This window comes from Canis lupus, chromosome 17 (genome assembly GCF_048164855.1).
Source record: "Canis lupus baileyi chromosome 17, mCanLup2.hap1, whole genome shotgun sequence".
NCBI lineage: Eukaryota > Metazoa > Chordata > Mammalia > Carnivora > Canidae > Canis > Canis lupus.
Genome location: NC_132854.1, coordinates 49,322,433 through 49,335,222, shown reverse-complemented (window position 1 = coordinate 49,335,222; position 12,790 = coordinate 49,322,433). Strand labels below are relative to the sequence as shown.

The window sequence follows — 12,790 nt, the reverse complement described above, 5'->3', positions numbered from 1 at the left end:
TCAGAGAAAGCTTCTCTGACCTCTTAATCAAAATAAGCCCTAGTCATAACTATTTTTACCAGGATGTTTCTTACACAGTGAAAATAATTCCACTCTTTGTTTCCTACATCAATGGAAAATAATGAGTGGGAAAGGAAAACACTGCACTGGAAGAGTGGAAGAGGGTGGAGTTATCTAAATTCATATTTAATTTGCATTTTCCCTAATAAAATAACTTTAACCAAATAAGGTGACTTGAAGATAAATAACAAAATAAATACTAATAACTTTTTAATTTTATTTTTATAATTTAATAAAATACTACATATAAAATAAGATTGACATAATAAATTTATATATTATATAAATAAATCATATATACTTATATAATAATTTCAGACTTGAATAATTGATAGCTGAGGATGGAGAACCCCAATGCAATGACATTTTCCCTCTTGTGGTAACTGACAGCATTAATATACTTTGACCAATATTAGTAAGCAGTTATCACATTAGCTAATGTTTATTGAGTATTTGCTATTTGGCAGAGACTGTCTTTAATATTATACATAGATTATTTTATTTAAACCTGAAAACAGCCTTATGAGGTTGATACTCTACTAGCCCCATTTTCGAGATGAAAAAACAAAGAATGTAGCTACTAGCCCGCATAACTCGTAAGTGGCAGAGCCAGGATTTGAAAACCGTCATTTTAAAGAACCAACTCCTGGTTCTGTTGATCTGTTCCACAGTTCTTCTGGTCTCGATTTCATTGAGTTCTGCTAGAATCTTTTTTAACTCTCTTCTTCTCCTGGGTGTAGGATCTAGCTGCTGTTTTTTCTCTAGCTCCTTTATGTAACCTGTAAGGTTAGCTTTTGTATTTGAGTTCTTTCCAGTTTTTGAATGGATGCTTGTATTGTGATGTATTTCCCCCTTAGGACTGCTTTTGCTGCATCCCAAAGATTTTGAACGGTTGTATCTTCATTCTCATTAGTTTCCATGAATCTTTTTAATTCTTCCTTAATTTCCTGGTTGACCCTTTCATCTTTTAGCAGGATGGTCCTTAACCTCCACGTGTTTGAGGTCCTTCCAAACTTCTTGTTGTGATTTAGTTCTAATTTCAAGGCATTATGGTCTGAGAATATGCAGGGGACGATCCCAATCTTTTGGTACCGGTTCAGACCTGATTTGTGACCCAGTATGTGGTCTATTCTGGAGAAAGTTCCATGTGCACTTGAGAAGAATGTGTATTCAGTTGAGTTTGGATGTAAAGTTCTGTAGATATCTGTGAAATCCATCTGGTCCAGTGTATCATTTAAAGCTCTTGTTTCTTTGGAGATGTTGTGCTTAGAAGACCTATCGAGTATAGAAAGAGCTAGATTGAAGTCACCAAGTATAAGTGTATTATTATCTAAGTATTTCTTCACTTTGGTTATTAATTGATTGATATATTTGGCAGCTCCCACATTCGGGGCATATATATTGAGGATTGGTAAGTCCTCTTGTTGGATAGATCCTTTAAGTATGATATAGTGTCCCTCTTCATCTCTCTCTACAGTCTTCGGGGTAAATTTTAGTTTATCTGATATAAGGATGGCTACCCCTGCTTTCTTTTGAGGACCATTTGAATGGTAAATGGTTCTCTAACCTTTTATTTTCAGGCTGTAGGTGTCCTGTCTAAAATGAGTCATTTTAGCTCTAGAACATACATTCTTAAATACTGAACTGTCTCAACGCATGCCCTTCTGAGTGAGAGGCTGCACTGCATTATACAAGGACACATTGTAGGATCTGCACAAACCTCACTTCAGAAATTATGACTACTTGCCTATTTGTTACATAGTTCTCTGCATAGTTTGAGTAGAAATGTAAAAACGTGTCTTTCAACATACAAAGAGCGGAAAGAAATGTTTTTATTGGATTTCAATTTCGGTCAATCTTTTTTGGGTTATAAAATTGGGGGAACATGCCTTGTCTATTTGTGCTTAGCTATAACCTGAGCTCTCCTGCTGCCACAACCAAGTCAACTATTGTAAGACTGAGATTGTTGAGATAGTTGAAGGAATCCACCTATCTGCAGAGAGCATAGAGCAGCTGATATATTAAATAGCAGATCATAAAGCAGAAAGACAGAAATAGTGTGATCTTTCTATCTCAATGAACTGAAATCTCCAGTTTGATGTAATGAAAGAGAAGAAGGACGGAAGAGAGGGAGGGAAGAAGGAAGCAAATGACTTGCAGAAAAAAAGGGAAAGAGGCATTCTTAGTTTTTGGAAAGGATGTAACTATTTATCCTTAGGAACAAATAAAGTGTCTAAAGTTTCTGGTATTACTAGAAGGTAATGTTCATTGTCAAAAAGAGGGAACTACATGTATTTACAGAGATGAAAACAGAAATGTTCCCTTAATCCTAAGAATCGGTATTTTCAATGTCAAAATTTCAAAATATGTCCTTATAGTTTTTTGTAGGTGTATAAATGCCTGAATTTATTTGGGTAATGTGAACAATTTGTAAGATTAGTTATCCTGTTACTGCGTAAGATATTTTTTCTAATTACGAGTATATCCATATGCATTATTGAAAACAGGCACAATGAATACAATTATAATGAAATGTATATTTAAATATATTAACTGTAATTCTATTTCTCATAGTTAAGCAACATTAGTGTTTCCTATTAATGTTTTGGCTAGTTTGAGTTATATATTCATTTTTGCATTTTTATTATTTTATGATATATGTCAAACTATTATATTAAGTTTCATTGAAATCATAATTATGAATTGTAGAAGTTTTCTGTCACTGCAAAGCAAATTACCGCAAAATAGCAGTTTAAAATAGCACCCATTTATTAGCACATGGTTTTATAGATTAGAAGTTAGGGCAGATTCAACTGCACTTGCTGTCATTGAGGGTTTCACAAAACTGCCATCATTGTTTGCCAGGTGAGGCTCCAGTCTGGGGCATTAGAGAAGAATCCACTTATCAAGTCTTTAAAGTGTTGGATAGGATTCACTCCTTACAAATGTAGGACTAGAGCACCTGTTTTCTTCTGACTGTTAGTTTGGATTTGCTTTCAGCTTCTAGAGAGCTTTATTTTTGTCTTCCCTCTTGCCTAGCTCCATATTCAAAGCCAGGACCAGCACAAGAGATCTTTCTTTTACATTGTATCTGATTTCCTCTGGGCAACCAGCTAAAAAAAACTCTGCTTGCTTTACAGGACTCCTGTGATTGCATCAAGCCTACATAATCTCCCATTTAATTAACTAGAGGTCAGCTGATTTATGACCTTAATAATAGGTGCAACATTCCTTTTGTTGCATAACCTAACACAATCATGGGTGCAATATCTCATCTTATTCACAGTCCTGGGGCTTATGGCAGGAAATGTTGGGGCTGGGGGCAGGGAAGCCGTTTCACAATTCTGCCTACCACAATACTGTCTGGGTACTTGACCACTATGCTACTAGTACATCATCATTTATTTAAGCATTACCTTATTATTGAACGTTTATTTAACTATCCCAAATTTCAATATCATTAATAAGTGTAATTAAGAACTGTAAACATCTTAGGATTCGACTACTGTTATTACCTTAGTATAAATTGTAGAAAGAAAATTACTTGATTCAAAAGGTACAAGCATAAAAAGATCATGATATACGTTCCTAAATCACTCCCTTTTATCCTACAGTGAAAAAAAATACTTTTTAGTTTTTGTTGTTTCTGGTATACTCCAAGTTCTACTCATTATATTTTGGACCATTCATTTATGTAAAAAACAGAAAAAAAATATCGTTCACTCTAATTAATAGTGAAAGTAAATGTATAGGAAGTAGTGTACCCATTCATAAGAGAAAGAAGGTTGGAACCCAACTGATATGGATAGGAACCCAGTTCCTCCACAGCTTAGTTCTGTGAGTCTGTTAACTTCAGTACACTTCAGTTTTCTCAGTTTCCTCAACTGTTAAAAGTAGGTGATATTAACCAGCTCATGAGGTTATTGAGATAAATAAATGTATGCAAAGAGAGTAAAATATAAATGTATGACAAATGAGTAAATATGAGTGAGCTGCATCTAGCTATATTTGATTAAATGGCCACTTATTTTCTTATGAACTATTTAATCTTCTTTTTCATATCTTTTATATTGAGTGAAAAGTGGAGCCCTGGGTGTTGTATGTAAGTGATGAATCACTACATTCTACACCTAAACCTAATGTTACACTGTATGTTAACTAATTATAATTTAAATAAAAACTTGAGAAAAAAAAGTGATGTTTAGGACTAAAAATAAAATGAGTTGATTTTTAATACATTTTGAGTTCTCAGATATTTTAATAAATATTAACTCATAAATAGAAATTCATTATTATGTAGTTGCATACTTTTTACAATGCCAAATATTTTATTGTAAACTAAAATATATTTATTTATTCATTACTTTTCCAAAAACATTTATAAAGAATAATAAAATTGTGCACAGAAATATTATATATTTTAATTAGTTGATTCACTTGGGCTTTTTGGTTTTATAATATCATTTTACATAAAGATATATTTGTGCCTCTCCAGTTGTTATCTACATGTTTCTTGTCTGTTTTCTCCCTATAGAATTCCCATTAATAATTGATTAAATTGCCTCAGTGTATTTTCTATTTCTCTGTCTCTAGTCTTCATTTTTAATTCTTTACTTTTTTTCTCTGAATAATATGAGGGTGTTTTAAGCTAATTTTATTCCATTAATATACTTTTCTGCAGCATCTACTCTGCTATTTACTGTTCTCATTGTTTTAAAAATATTTTGCTTTTTTTCATGACTTCTTTTTTGGATTTAAATTCTATTCGTGATTACCTTATTCTATGTTATAAATTTAACATCAGTTTAAATCTTACTGGAAAGACACTTTAACCCTTTTGGAATCTATGATCTATTTTTTAAGAAAATCTATTTTATAGGATGACATTTTTGCAGTAATTAAAGCAGTGTATTCCTTTGAACTACAGTTTCCATTAATGTCCAGTATTTTCTCTGAATACATCCTTAAAGATTGATGCCTAGACTAGCTCAGGATTCAGAGACTCTTTTGAGTCCTTACCTGAATCTTTTGATCCTGGAAAAAATTCGAAAGGAAATTTTTTATTCCCAGTGAATTTCTATGAGTGCCTTAGAGATCTAGCAGCCCAGGGAGGAGAGGCCAAAGGCAGTCCCAACACCGGGTATCACCTCAGAGAAGTGAAAATAGTGTGCTGAGATGGAATCGAGGAATTTCCTAACAAATAATTCCAGTCGTGGTTTTCTAAGAAATATTCAGCCAACTCTTAACTTAGAGGAAACCCTCTCTCTCTCTCTGTGTGACTATCATAAATAAATAAATAAATAAATAAATAAATAAATAAATAAATAAATAATAAATAAATAGGGATCCCTGGGTGGCGCAGCGGTTTGGCGCCTGCCTTTGGCCCAGGGCGCGATCCTGGAAACCCGGGATCGAATCCCACGTCGGGCTCCTGGTGCATGGAGCCTGCTTCTCCCTCTGCCTGTGTCTCTGCCTCTCTCTCTCTCTCTCTCTGTGTGACTATCATAAATAAATAAATAAATAAATAAATAAATAAATAAATAAATAAATAATTAACTTAGAGGAAACCTCCCAGGATAGGCTCTCCACATAATTCAGAGTGGCCAGATGAAATACAGAACTTCCAGGTAAACTTGAATTCAGATAAACTGCAAACATTTTTAGTGTAAGTATATCCCACATATATTTAATACATATACTAAAAGCATTATTGGCTGTTTATCTGAAATTCCAATTAATTGGACATCCTGTATTTTTATTTGCTGAGTCTGGAGACACTAAACACATGAAGGGCAGATAACATTTAGTTCCATGTTAGCTAACCCGTTTCATATACCACATTCATTCTTGTCATCTGTGCCAAGATAAGAAGTCTTACTGAAATTCTGTCCAAAGTCACTGCCTTCTCATTCTTGACTTGCTGCTGCTTTTCAGATACAGAGATTTGTCAATGGGCTCTTACTGTGACACTGGGTTATACACACTTTTTCCGTAAGAAAGTAATCAGTTTCTGATTTTTGAACATTATTCTTGCCTACGTTGTAGGGGTAATTCCTCATTTTGCCAATCATTGGTAATTTCAGTGGTGGTCTGTTGGTGAATCAAGGAAAAATCTATCTCAAATCCTTTCAGTAACATTTTACAAACATACCTTTACAGTTCCTCAAACTCTATCACTAATTCACCCAGACAACCTGCCATCTTCCCGTGGCCAGTAAACCAGGTTGATTAATATTTCCAAATGATTTTAACTGATGGATAATATTGAAATGTGCGGTTCAGAAAATTCTCTGAATAGGAGGGTATCGATGCTTTTTTTACATGTATCTCTTTATATTACATATTTTACCATGTGCTGGGAATACTGTTAAAAAGCAGAAGGTACACACTGAAAATGTATTTTTCTCCCATAGCAAAAGTGCTCCATTACAGGAATACTCAGTTGAGCAAAAATCTAAAACAGCAAATATCAGCTAGCATGCACCATCTCACTGTGGCATCCACAGTCAGGAGGCAGAGAGCAATTTACAAGCAGCAGGTAACCATGCACAGCAGCACCATAGCATTACAACCAAGCTACCAAATGAAATCAGGGGGAGCTTTTTCCCATGAAATTGGGGGCAAGAGGCTATGCTTTGCTTGGTGTGGCTGTTTCATTTCTGTGTGTATTTACTCATTTGCTTTACATTTGTTGTGTGTTGCAGCCAGAAGTTTGCTCACATAAATGAGTGGTGGGACTTGACACTCTCTCAGGTTGCTGCTACTTCTAAATTTCTCCCTCGGGAAATTTCTTAGGCCAGTCTGGGTATCTGAACTTAGTTAACAATGTCCTAGAAATGGAAAATAAAAAGTTACAACCGTGGTTAAACCGAGAAAAAAAACAACAACCTTTCTTTGTGTAAGTCATTCAGGATGTATAGACATAAAGAACTAAGGAAATAGGTCATTGTTTTGGAGAAGAGTCCTTTCATGTCACTCATTCTCAAATATATGGCAACAGATAAAATCTTTCTGAGCTACTTCTAATTCTAAAGCCAACTCTTAACATTTCTTTTCTATCATCTGAAAGTCAATTTTTATATATTTTGCAGTGCTATCTTTTTTTACGGGATCCTAAAATCTTTGTTTTGCTGGCAGATAATTTACTTATGTCATTTTCATTGTCACGTGTTAAAGATAGAATAGTTGGATGTTCCCATGTTTTTGAATGAGATAGAATAAAATATGAGATGGGAAGTCATAGGTAACACAGAACTGTGGTTAAAAACCTATGTCCTCATCACCCCAATTCAGACTCTGGCATCATACACATATTATCTACCCACATATAAACAAAAATGTCATAATCTTATGTTACTTAATTGAAAAATAGGAATATATAGTACGTTAATTGCCTCCATCTGTAAGTCATAAAAATATATACACTAGACTATGGTAACTGATCTATGTACTTTCCTTTTTAAAATTTTATTTTTATAGTCCCTCTTGCTTTCATCCCACCTTTCTCCTATGTGTTAATATTGGAGATTAAGTCATACAATTCCTAATCTACATTAATATATCTTTGCTTTGAAAATAACAATTTTGCCTCCCAAAAAATACATTCTCCACCTGTTACTATAGACTTTATATGAGAAAATTTGAAAAATGTGTTTTTAAAGTTGTTTTTATTGTATTTTAATTTAAGTATAGTTAACATACAGTGTTATATTAGTTTCAGGTGTACAATATAATGATTCAACAATCCATGCATCACCCAGTGCTCATCACAAAAAGTACACTCCTTAATCCCCATCACCTATTTCACCTATTTGCCCACCTAACTCACCTCTGCTAACCATAAAGTTTGCTCTTTATCATTAGGAGTCTATTTCTTGGTTTCTCTCTCTCTCTCTCTCTTTCCTATGTTTGTTTCTTTTGTTTCTTAACTTCCACATATAAATGAAATCATATGGTATTTGTCCTTCTCTGATTAACTTATTCTTGTTTTACTTAGCATAATAGTCTCTAACTCCATTCATGTCATTGCAAATGGCAAGATTTCATTCCTTTTTATGGCTGAGTAATATTCCATTACATACACACATGCAAACATGGTATATGTGTATCATTTCTTCTTTACCAATTCATCTGTCAGTGGACACATGGATTGCTTCCATCTCTTAGCTATTGCAGTAATGCTACAGTAAACATATGGATGCATATATCTTTTTGAATCAGTGTTTTCATATTCTTTAGGTAAATTCCCAGTAGTAGAATTACTGTTTCATATGGTAAATTCATTGTTAATTTTTTGAGGAACCTCCATACTGTTTTTCAGAGTGGCTGGACCAGTTTGCATTCCCATCAACAGTTCATGAGGGTTCCTTTTTCTCTACATCCTCACCAATGTTTATTGCTTCCTATGTTTTTGATCTTAGCATTCTGACAGGTGTGAGGTGGTATCTCATTGCAGTTTTGATTTACATTTCCCTGATGATTACTAATGTTGAGCATGTTTTCATGTGTCTGTTGGCCATCTGGATGTCTTCTTTGGTAAAATGTCTGTTCATGTCTTCTGCCCATTTTTAATTTTTTTTGTGTGTGGGGGTGTTGGTGTTGAGTTGTATTAGTTCTTTATATATTTTGGATACTAACTATGAGATTTGTTATTTGCAAATATCTTCTTCCATTCTGTAGGTTGCCTTTTAGTTTTGCTGATTGTTTCCTTTGCTGTGCAGGAGCTTTTTATTTTGATGTAGGCCCAATACTTTATTTTTGTTTTTATTTCCCTTGCCTCAGGAGACTTATCTAGAAAAATGTTGCTACAGCTGATGTCAGAGAAGAGAAATTACCGCCTGTGTTCTCATATGACATGCAGTATTAAAGTGTGGGATTTTATAGTTTTCCAGTGATTTGTTTAGTCACCATGATGCACTATCACATGCCTTAAAGAAGAGATAATTTCTTTTGTTTCAAAATCACAACCTTCCTTCCTCCAAGGTTCGAAAAAAATAGTTCTGATATCTTAAAATTCTTGGAATGTCATAAGACAAATGTACTACAGATTTTCATCCTTTCTAAGGACCATCTCAGAATAATTCACCTTCCCTCTTGCATGATAATTACTAAGATTGCTAAGCATCACAATCATGTTCACTCGGATGAGAGAATGAGTGGTAATTGGGATCTCAGACTATGGGGAGATTCTATGCCTTGAATGTGATTTGTAGCTGATAAAGTGAATAAGGAAAAGGTGACAAGCTGGACTTTAAACACGAGCTTATTCAGAACAGATTTATAAAGTCAAACCTTATAAATTCCTAACACAATGGGAAGCTTAATAATACAAATACTTGGCCTGCCTCTTATCTTAAATACATTATTTTTGAGATAAAGTAAATTATTTTAGTTCATGATTATTTGAGGAAGAGATAAAGTTTTAGTGGTCTAAAAGAAATTCTAGAATTAGGAATTTCAAAGAATAGAGCTGTGACTTTATAATTTTTCTTGGGGTTCACAGGCTTGCCCCAGTTACCAACAACCATGTCAGCACTTACAGGATGACCCTCTCTTTCTTATTTCCCCTTCTTCTACATATGCACTGTAACCTAGAAGTTTAATGATGCTCATCTGCCCAGTGGATGGTAAGGTAGATAAATTTAGCCTCCTTGCTTTGTGCCTGTCTGAGTAGTTTCTCTTCCATTTAACAAAGGACCATTTTTGTCTTATTGAGTCAATATTTGACGAGTCCTTCCAAAGGATTGACAAGGTGGAGAACACTGTCACCCACTGCAATCCCTTCCCCTTTGCTCACGTAAGCCTTTAGCTGTGATTTTATTAGGCATTAAACCATTCTATTCAGTTATTGAAACTTCAACTTTTACTTCATATCCAGAAATTGTGATAAAAACTTCCCACGTTGCCTCCTCAGTTAAGATCTTCAACCAGATTGAACTTGTTCACATCAGCGTTTATAGCACTGAACTCATTGCCCTGCTACTTCAGCAGAGTCATTCACTCATCCTTGGCTTTGTGTTTATTTTTTCTTCTCAAAAGTCATTCAACTTTTCTCTTCTTAAACTATATTAAAAAATTCTTCTCATGATCAGTCCACATAGATCAAGCAAACTCTGACTTTTCCTGGTGCTTTTAGTTCATCTCTTCTCTATGTACCAGCTGCATCCTGTGAAGGTTACCCTGCTGCATGACATTTGTTCTGTTCACTTCTCTGACTCCCCACTAGACAGTTGATGTCTGGAGAAAGAGTCTGTCTTTGCCTTATTCATCTTTGTATCCATTGTGCCCTGTGCTTAGCCTATAAGAAGTGCTCCGTAAAAGAGAGAAAGAAAGAAAGAAAGAAAGAAAGAAAGAAAGAAAGAAAGAAAGAAAGAAAGAAAGAAAGAAAGAAGAAAGAAAGAAAGAAAGAAAGAAAGAAAGAAAGAAAGAAAGAAAGAAAGAAAGAAAGAAAAGAAAGAAAGAAAGAAAAAACGAAAGTTCTTATTCACCCTCTCTCTTTTCTCATAGTTTATATATATGGAACATGGAAGACTTGGAAATAAGCGAAAAAGCCAAGACATTGAGTTAATGTTCTACTTGTGATAAACCAACGTTTAGTGACTTCCAGTTGAGTAACCTTTCTGTCATACTATTCTATTATACATATCACTGACTTCTCATCAAGCAGTGTGCTGGCTTTAAATTTATAATATTTTACTAAATATTCACACATAATGAACAAGATATTAATACCTTATTATCAGATGCAGCCACTGAAGCTTGAAGAGGTGGAGTAACTTACATGAAATAGCCCCTAGTTAGTAGAAAACCTGTGATTTCTTTTTTTTTTTTTTTTAAGATTTTATTTATTTATTCATGATAGTCACAGAGAGAGAGAGAGAGAGAGGCAGAGACACAGGCAGAGGGAGAAGCAGGCTCCATGCACTGGGAGCCCAACGTGGGATTCGATCCCGAGTCTCCAGGATCGCGCCCTGGGCCAAAGGCAGGCGCCAAACCGCTGCGCCACCCAGGGATCCCCGAAAACCTGTGATTTCAAACACAACCTTTCTGATCCTAAATCTTAGTCGCAGTTTTCCTTTTTTTTTTTTTTTTTGAAAGATTTTACTTATTTATTCATGAGAGACATGGAGACAGAGAGAGGCAGAGGAAGAAGCAGGTTCACCATGGGGAACCTGATGTGGGACTCGATCCCAGGACCCCAGGATCATGACCTGGTTGAGCGTCTGCTCAACCACTGAGCCACTCAGGTGCCCCAGTCACTGCTTTATACTGCCACCCCAAAAGAAAATCTATCACTTTTAATGATCATTTGTTATTTTGTTTGTCATACTTTCTGCTTTTTATTCACAAATAATGCTGGAAGGGTGGCACAGGTAACTAAAAACTTGTGTATGTATTACAGTAAGGTTTATCTCACTGACCACACGATAGGTATTACTTCCTATGTGTATCATGATTTTTACATGCAAAACTTATTGAAAATGGAAGTATACTTTTCTTTCTTTAAAATAGTCTGTCAACTATGAAAAATCAGTTTGGTATCAATTTTATGGTAAGCTTGCTCAAGTGAGAAAGCTCATGCTTAGGCATTTCAGTGCATAAGTTACTATTTGTGCTGTCATTTTCAATGATATCAATAATTTTTATTGCTAGTGAAGTAGCACACAAGTAGCTTTTGGATAATAATAGTATTTTTAGGCAATATTCCAATATACATCTTTTCAAACTGAGCATTACTAGTACATTGTAACACATCACAATGTCTTCACTGCTTTGGTTCTATGAACTACTGTGCATACTTCTTTCATTTATTTACCCTTCCCTTGCTGCTACTGTTGCTCATAAGGAAAAGTTTCCAACTCAGTTGCTTTTCTCTTTAAAAGCTTCTTTGTTATGGATTATAGTAAATGATTTAGCTAGTTGGCTGTATGCTTGGTGGAGCATCCTCAGGCTTATTTTCACAGCTAAGCAAGATTTTGCTAGATGGTCTTGGAATTCAAAGACTGCTCTTGGCAACTCCAGGAAGAATAGTGCTGATTATTTAGAAAATTGTAGCTTTATAAATGGCCACTCTCCAGTGGCAGGAAATTAATGGCAGATGAGTGGTAAATAGGTCCATTTCATTTTATTCACAACCTGCATGTATTCTAAGGAAATGGTTATAGCCTGGAAGAAGAAAACAAGGGAAAGTTTTTAAGATGAAGGAAAGTTTAATTGGAAGATTAAAAAACAAAAGTATCATGTACAAGTGTCTTAAATTATTTTAAGTAATCTAATTGTATTGTTTTCTTAGAGAAATAAAATTGGAGGTAGGCTACTGAGCAGGCCTCCATGGGCAGGAAGCAAAAGCAAGAACTACGCCTGCTTTGTGTTAGCCACTGGAGCTTGGGTTTTATTTATTACTTTAGCATAATAAAGTTTTAAAAAGTTATCAGATGCTGATAATAATAATAAAATTGGGATTTCTTTTTTGAGCAACATTCTAATGGCTGAGATGGGACATTTTCTTTTTTCTTTTTTTGAAATGGGACATTTTCAAGCATTAAGTTAGTCTATGGGACTGAGACTTAACCAGAACAAAAAAATTGGGGGTAAGGCCATATCTTGTTTTCATTTGCATTTTATTTTGTTTCATCTAAAAGGCCTTGAAGAATAAATTTCTTCCGAATTTGTTTTAGTTTTATATCATTTCTAGATTTATATCTAAACATTTCTGATTGAGGTTGTTTTA

At 34.5% G+C, this 12,790-nt stretch overlaps 1 long non-coding RNA gene across 1 annotated transcript in view; it reads right to left on the bottom strand.

Annotated features, from left to right (window-relative positions):
* Window positions 1–483: 483 nt before the first annotated feature.
* The window catches only part of LOC140608073 (uncharacterized), a 96,562-nt gene continuing 84,255 nt past the window's right edge, over window positions 484–12,790 (bottom strand). The window contains exon 2 of the long non-coding RNA XR_012010041.1: window positions 484–1,335. This is a non-coding gene — a long non-coding RNA (uncharacterized lncRNA). The remainder of the gene's footprint in view (window positions 1,336–12,790) is intronic.